Genomic DNA, 7,757 nt, shown 5'->3' with positions numbered 1-7,757 from the left:
TTAACGTTAACGAACTAAATTATTTAAAACTAAAACCACTTACTTAACCTTAAAACTTAAGTCTGTGTTACTAACGTTTTAGTTTTTTTTTTTTTTTGTGTGTGTGGAAACTCACTTGTTTTCCTCTACTTCGTTTCTCCCCTACCTCCCCAAGTGAGCGTGTCTGTTTGGATTAAACCTTGGGGTGGCTACCGACGCCAAGAGCGCAAGTTGAGTGGTACCAGTAAAGACTGTATACGTGCAAACTGTGGTCACTAGATGTTGGGACTGCCAGAGCGAGGTCACGCGTCTCGTGGAGGAAGCTGCAATCTTACTCCTTAGTAGCTTCCATCTTCTCCTATTCTACAGCGTTACCGTGGTTACAGATTTACAACATCTCTTGACTGGTAACTAAACAACGGGGGAAATGTGTTAGAAATATTTTTATTTTTGCAGTGGCTTTAGGGCAAACCAAAGGTAAGACGAAATTATTTTTCTCTTAAAAATTGTTTTGTAACACTGAGATAATTTATAATATGCTTATAAGTGACTAGTTTTTTCTATGATATACGTAAACTGTAGTTAAGTTTGTCCCATGATATACGTAATCTGTGCCTAGGGTTGTCTTATGATATTTGTAAACTGTAGACAATTTTTAGATTAAACTTTCTACAAATAACAGCTCTATTTTCAATTCCGTAGTTTTTAGATTTGTTCGGACATGACAAACTTTGTGTTGTCATTACATTCTTCCTTAATGTTTTCAGACAGTTAGTACAGTGTTTATCATTGGTTTTCAAATTTGCTCGTACACAGCACACTGTGTGCAGTCATCACGCTGTTCCTAATTTATCTCAGACATTAAAATCTAATTATGAACTTTTCTCTACGTATAGTCATTTCTCTCATAGACTTAGTTTTAAAAAATCCATTTTTAACCTATGTTTGAGTAGCCTATTTATTTTTGCTCGCGAAATACGTTCATAGAGTCCGACTGTGAACTTTGTTCCACTATTTTGATCAGAAACTTTCAGGCTTTGCCCGCAGTGCTTAACTCTTGATGTTTTAATTGCTGAAGTATGCCGAATTACCTTGGGATGGAGAAGGGGGTGTAAATGCAAAAAGACTCAAACTTATCTAAAGTGTTTTGTTTGCTTGTTTGTTGAATTTCGCGCAAGGCTGCCCGAAGACTATCTGCTCTTACCGTTCCTAATTTAGAAGTGATAGGCTATAGGGAAGACAGGTAGTCACACACCGTTCTTCGCCAACTCATGGACTACTCTTTTAACAACGAAAGATGGGATTGATCGTCACATTATAACATCCTCACGGCTGAAAGGTGAGCAAATTCGGTAACTAGATTTCGAGTCGAGGTCCCTTACCACCACACCGTGCCAGGCCCATCAAAAGTACACCCCTGGAAAATTTTTAACTGTTCGTGTGTTAGTTTGTTTCTTTTTTGATGCAGTGTGGGCCAAGATATTGGATGTAGTGGAAACCAACAGAAACTAAAAGAAATAAAAAGCGAAGTGAATGATGAAAACAAGCAATTGAAGGACCAATTTATGTGACCTTAATATCTTTACCTCGAGCTGCCAAATTCAATTTTGAGCCTATGTGAGTCACTTTTTTGGATCAAAAACTCAATTTAAGTTGGAGAAATCATAAACCTATTGAATTTTTGGGGAGATGTGAAGAGGGTTCTGGCTGTTTTATTGAAAGTGGGAGGGCCTGGCCGTCCCTGTTCCGACGCCCATGGTTTGCTTGAAAATGTAATAACACTGGTCTGATCATTTCTATATTACATCGTCAAATGAAACGTCAGAAAGATATGTTTCTTATCCATAATGAAATATCACACACGTTGTAAATAAAACTTTCAGTGTAGCCATCTCCAACGATAGCTACAAAACAGTGTAGCCATCCCCAGCGATAGCTACAGAAGAGTTTAGCCTTCCCAAGCGATATCTACAGAACAGTGTAGCCTTCCCAAGCGATATCTGCAGAACAGTGTAGCCATCTCCAGCGATAGCTACAAAACAGTGTAGCCATCCCCAGCGATAGCTACAGAACAGTGTAGCCTTCCAAAGCGATATATACAGAACAGTGTAGCCATCCCAATGACAGCTATAGAACAGCATAGCCATGCCCAGCGAAAGCTAAAAAACAATGTAGCCATCTTCAGCGATAGCTACAAAAGAGTGTAGCCATCCCCAGCGATAGCTACAGAACAGTGTAGCCATCCCAATGACAGCTACAGAACAGCGTAGCCATCCCCAGCGAAAGCTAAAAAACAATGTAGCCATCCCCAACGACAGCTACAAAACAAATGAACGCGCTGTTTGGGACATTTCTAAATGCAAAACTTGCTAAGCCCAGTTTTCAAATCCCCGGCCTTTTTTTTCCGTTTTTTGTCCACAACTCTCAAACCACCGCGTATTTCGTCATGTTTATTCACGTACTATAGTTTGTATTGTAGACGTCACTTGTTTGGTTTAGGCTCGGAAGTCACGGCTTAGTAATTTAATTAACTACTGTCCTTTTGGTTAATGAGGAGGCGTTATTTATATTGTCATTTAACATAGAAGAAGTGAACTATGAGCAATGACAAACAACAATTGTGTTTGACTACCAAAAGTAAACAAAGATATTTAAAAAGTACGTGCATACAAAATACTATTGTGCATATTGTTTCTGACAAGTATTGTTTATGAATGTTTAAGTTGTTAGTTTGTGTGCAGACCACTTCAAAAACCACCACAAGAGTCACCTAAAGGCATCACGTCACCATCTCAAAGTGCTTTTCCTCTCTGGCGGATGGAGATGGGTGCCGTCGCCCTTCATTATTCTGTGCCTAACACACGTTCTTACCAGCCACCTTCGGTTTTATTGATTCGAGTCGCTTTGTTGGAGATTTATTGTGCAGCTCTTTTAGAGGTCGTCAACCTCGTTACATCCTTATCTTTCTCTTGTGTCTTTATCGAAACATTTCCTTCTTTCTCATAAACATTGAATTAAATCTAGAAGTACGCAGAAAACTTTATTATTGTTGCACAAGTATAGGAAAGGTTCAGGCTATTTGTGTTTGTTGTCTACTTGATGCTAAACAACCCAGGTTCAGAATGTTTGTTGTCTGTTGATACTAAACAACCCAGGTTCAGAATGTTTGTTGTCTGTTTCAGTCTGTTGGTGCTAAACAATCCAGGTTCAGAATGTTTGTTGTCTGTTTCAGTCTATTGATGCTAAACAATCCAGGTTCAGAATGTTTGTTGTCTGTTTCAGTCTGTTGATGCTAAACAACCCAGGTTCAGAATGTTTGTTGTCTGTTTCAGTCTGTTGATGCTAAACAACCCAGGTTCAGAATGTTTGTTGTCTGCTTCAGTTTGCTAATGCTAAACAACCGGTATGAGTTGTTTGAAACCTTCTTAATCTGTGGTTTATTTCTTGCTGTTACAGAACAATGTGTTAATGAGCAACAAAGTATTTTAAAACTATTGAAAAACATTGATGAGTTCTCCACAATTTCCATAGTTTTTTTTAACTTTTTTCTCTTTCTTTTTTACGTAGATTAATAAAGGTAAGCTTCGATCGGGAAAATCGATACCCTAAAGGTAACTGGTGGGGGAGAATCAATAAGAAACCAGCTTCAGCAGCCTCGGGTCTTGGACGATATAATTTTCCATCGTCCACACATGAATAGAAAAGCAGGTTAAGGGACTGTTACTGGGTTGGGAGCAAAGCACATGAGAGGAGTGAGTAGGTACTGGAGAATGAAGCACGTTAAACAAAGTAATCACGTGACCAAAATGTCTATGGGTTCCCTTGCTATTTAAATAGTGGCAGCAAAATTATAAGAAAGCGTTTTTTTCTAAAGTTTCCAGTTAGCTGAATTATTTATGTAGTTTTCATACCTGAAAGAAAAATAAAACACCTATTTGTAAAAGTTCTGTTACAGTCTTTATATATATAAACATTATTAAAAACTAACCACATAGCTCGTTGCTCTGGCAACTTTTAGTTTTGTGTTTTAGACGTTGTAAACATACTTTTCCACGTGGTTTCAGTGTAATATATTTTTGTAACCTTCTCTGACAACACAACACAATTCTATAACTTTAATTTTCTACCATTAGCTGATGGACATGGATGGAGTCATGGCATCGTTCTTAGGAAGGTGATATTAGGTATATACGTCTGATTAGGAACTCGTGCAAAGTTAACTAAAACTCCCAGAAACCTACTTGTCACCAAGTTAAGAGTTTTTAACCGTCAAATTAGGACTTTCTTTTTTCAACTGTTCGCTACAGGTAGTGTTCATATATTGAGAAATTTAATATTTTGACTGTTATAATATTCACTGTAAACAACTGACCACAATATTTTGTAAAAATGATCATTTTCTTTACAAACAAAACAAAGGGGACTTCAGCAGCACTAAGTGGCAGTAACTACAAGATTGGTGGTGATTTTTGGTTTACATTTTCGTATGACTGAACAAAGTCATGCATTGACCTACAGATAGAAAAAAAAAGATTTTAAAAACATACGAGATCCTTACGGACCTTGCTGTTAAAAACCTTCCGATCGATACTAGGCCCTTAAGCAGTCATTCTCACATGAATCTGTTTTACATATATGGAAACGTACTCTGTCTATTGTTAGTATTAACTAATGACATCTGGAAACATTGATAACTGTGCCTGCACCAGAATTTAGCTAGAAACAGTCTAATCGTCTCTCATTTTAATTAACAGCTAAAACGATGCAGTTCCTATGATTTACCCGTTATAAGGTTTGTTGTGTTTCAACACGAGCTGTTTTAGGGCTGCAAGTTGGTTAAGAATGGCACTGTAATTTACGTCCAACAACTGAAAAGACCTTGTATAGTGTATTCACTCCGACAATTAGAAATACGTTTTATACTATGTTAACTCCAATTATAAATAATTCTTATACTGTGTTAACTTACAAACAGAAATACCCTTTTATACTGTGTTCACTTCAAAAAATTAGAAATACCTTTTATACTGTGTTAACTCCAACAATTAGAAATATCTTTTATACTGTGTTAACTCTAACAAATAGAAAGACCTCGTATACTGTGTTAACTTCAACAATTAGAAAGACCTCGTATACTTTGTTAACACCAACAATTAGAAGTATCTTTTATACTGTGTTAACTCTAACAAACATAAATACCTTTTATACTGTGTTCACTCTAACAAACATAAATACCTTTTATACTGTGTTAACTCTAACAAACAGAAATACCTTTTATACTGTGTTAACTCCAACAGTTAGAAATAACTCGTATACTGTGTTAACTCCAACAATTAGAAATATATTCTATACTGTGTTAACTCTAACAAACAGAAATACCTTTTATACTGTATTCACTCTAACAAACAGAAATACCTTTTATACTGTATTCACTCTAACAAACAGAAATACCTTTTATACTGTGTTAACTCCAACAGTTAGAAATACCTTTTATACTCCAATAAGAAATGACTCTCATACTGTGTTAACTCGAAAAAATATAAATATATTTTATATTTTGTTCACCCCAACAGTTAGGAACATCTTTTATACTGTGTTCACTCCAACAATTAGAAAGACCTACAGAATATATCAACACTTATTTCCGTGTCTTAAAAAAATATGTATTGCTAAGAATAATGTCTTGATTCCTTTCAATCTAAAGGAGATGATCGTCTGAAAAATCATTCATTTGCCACAACCATTTATGTTATATATATATATCTCAGATGGTCAGAAGTTTTGAACCCATTCTGACTTCCTTCGTTCGTAGATCCCATGAACGTGAAATCCTAATTCCCAAAGCAACACTATTGATTCTAGTCTAGGATATGTCAGCTGGGACAGGAAGTTGAGAATTACTAGATTTTCTCTTCTTTTCTTTCCTTGATGTTCAGAGTTGGTGGGATGTTTTTCCTAGAGGGCCTTTCTTTGCACTCTGGCCTTGGTTCTAAGACTTTTCACATGCCACTTATGATTACTGACCTTGACGTGTAAAACGTCTGAAGAAGGCTAATTTAACGCTGTATAAATGTCTACGATACATATTGGTGCGGTTATAACGTGTAAACATTAGCCCGACCCATGTCTAGTCAGTGACAGGTGTGGAGATGTTTCATTTACATGGTAGACAATGTTAAGATGCTGTGCTCACCAAGGCGTGATAATTTCAGGTGGATACATTGTTGGTACTGCTTTTGTGATATGTAATTTACATATTGCATTTTCTCTCGATAATAAGAGTTATTTAATAATAGCAACGAACTAAAGATTTTCGAATTTTTTGAACATGCATATGAAGATTGTAACAAACCGATGTTTGACCATGATTTCGGCTGTTGTTTTGTGTGAAATGTGTCACGTGATAATTTTAAAAAATCGATGGTTGAACACGGTTTTATGCGTCTCTTTATGTGAAGCATGTCACATGATAAAAAACCGACGGTGGAACATGTTTTGCGAGTTAATTCACACTTCGTACCAAAATAGTAAAATGTCAGTGTTTTTAACTTAAAACGTTAAATACGGCTTATTATTGTTTGTTAAAAACCATTGTATTACAAATACAATGCGGGTGTACACTAATGGTTAGATTGCAGAGATGCAAGAGGAAAGTCCAAGGTTCGAGCTCACGAAAAATCTACTGAATACTTTCCGCACTTTGAGCTGCAAGCAATCAAGTTATTAGGTTAAGAGCAACTACCTACCAGTATAGATACCTTAACTTAATTATTTTGTGATCAGTCACATCGTTGAGAGTTAAAATTGTTGTATACGCGCTACTGCAGGTTGTGGGAACAGTGATGAAATTGTGACGATTCGTCGTATAAAACGGATAATAATACAACTCGTGCAAAATGGCTCTTCAGGTGTTGCATCATTTCTATTGCATTGTGGTTGTTGGGCCTCTGCGCATGTGTAATATGAATTTTGGAAGAACACTTACGAACCCACGTAGCTGGACTGGGAAGGACTCACACAAAGCACTGCAGATCCCTGTGTGAAAAAAAAGAGAAAAACACCATTATAGGCCGGAAGTTGAAACAACGAAAACATAAAAAGACCGGAAGTCTATACAACGAAAATATAAAAAGACCGAAAGTCTATACAACGAAAACATAATCTCCGTGAAAGTTGAGCTTAGTAGTTAGTACTCACAGCACTTTGCTGATGTTTGAAAAATAGAAGTTCAGATGACTTTCTACTTATTCTTTTGTGTTATTTCAGATTTAAACTTCAAAAATCCTTCATTTTAAACAGAATTCATCAAAACCTCTTCTATTAATTTGTCAGATATTAGCACAAAGACATGATCCTTCTTCAACATTTAAAAAAAAAATGTTGTAAGTTAAACCACTGAAGACAATAAGGTGTTAATTACTGATATATATATATACATATTAATATATACTGTTGTAGATATAATGTTTCGAGTAACGCCCTTCTTCAGGTATCTGTCGCTGAACTCTTTTTATGTTTATGGATATACTGATCAGTTACAGATACCTGAAGAAGGGCGTTGTTCGAAACGTTATATCTACAACAGTATATATCAATATTTATATACATATATCTGTAATTAACACCTTGTATATATATATATATATATATGTATCTGTAATTAACACCTTGTATATATATATATCTGTAATTAACACCTTGTATATATATATATGTATCTGTAATTAACACCTTGTATATATATATATCTGTAATTAACACCTTGTATATATATATAT

General features: G+C 35.7%; 1 protein-coding gene across 2 annotated transcripts in view; it reads left to right on the top strand.

Moving 5' to 3' along the window:
- Window positions 1-228: 228 nt before the first annotated feature.
- LOC106469263 overlaps window positions 229-7,757 on the top strand; it is a 22,926-nt gene continuing 15,397 nt past the window's right edge. For both annotated transcript variants that reach the window (XR_002612825.1, XM_022397734.1), the window contains exon 1: window positions 229-456. The gene's annotated coding sequence lies outside the window, so the exon portion shown is untranslated. The remainder of the gene's footprint in view (window positions 457-7,757) is intronic.

The sequence above is a fragment of the Limulus polyphemus genome, unplaced genomic scaffold (assembly GCF_000517525.1).
Source record: "Limulus polyphemus unplaced genomic scaffold, Limulus_polyphemus-2.1.2 Scaffold3383, whole genome shotgun sequence".
Lineage (NCBI taxonomy): Eukaryota > Metazoa > Arthropoda > Merostomata > Xiphosura > Limulidae > Limulus > Limulus polyphemus.
This window is presented reverse-complemented; position numbering and strand designations above follow the sequence as displayed.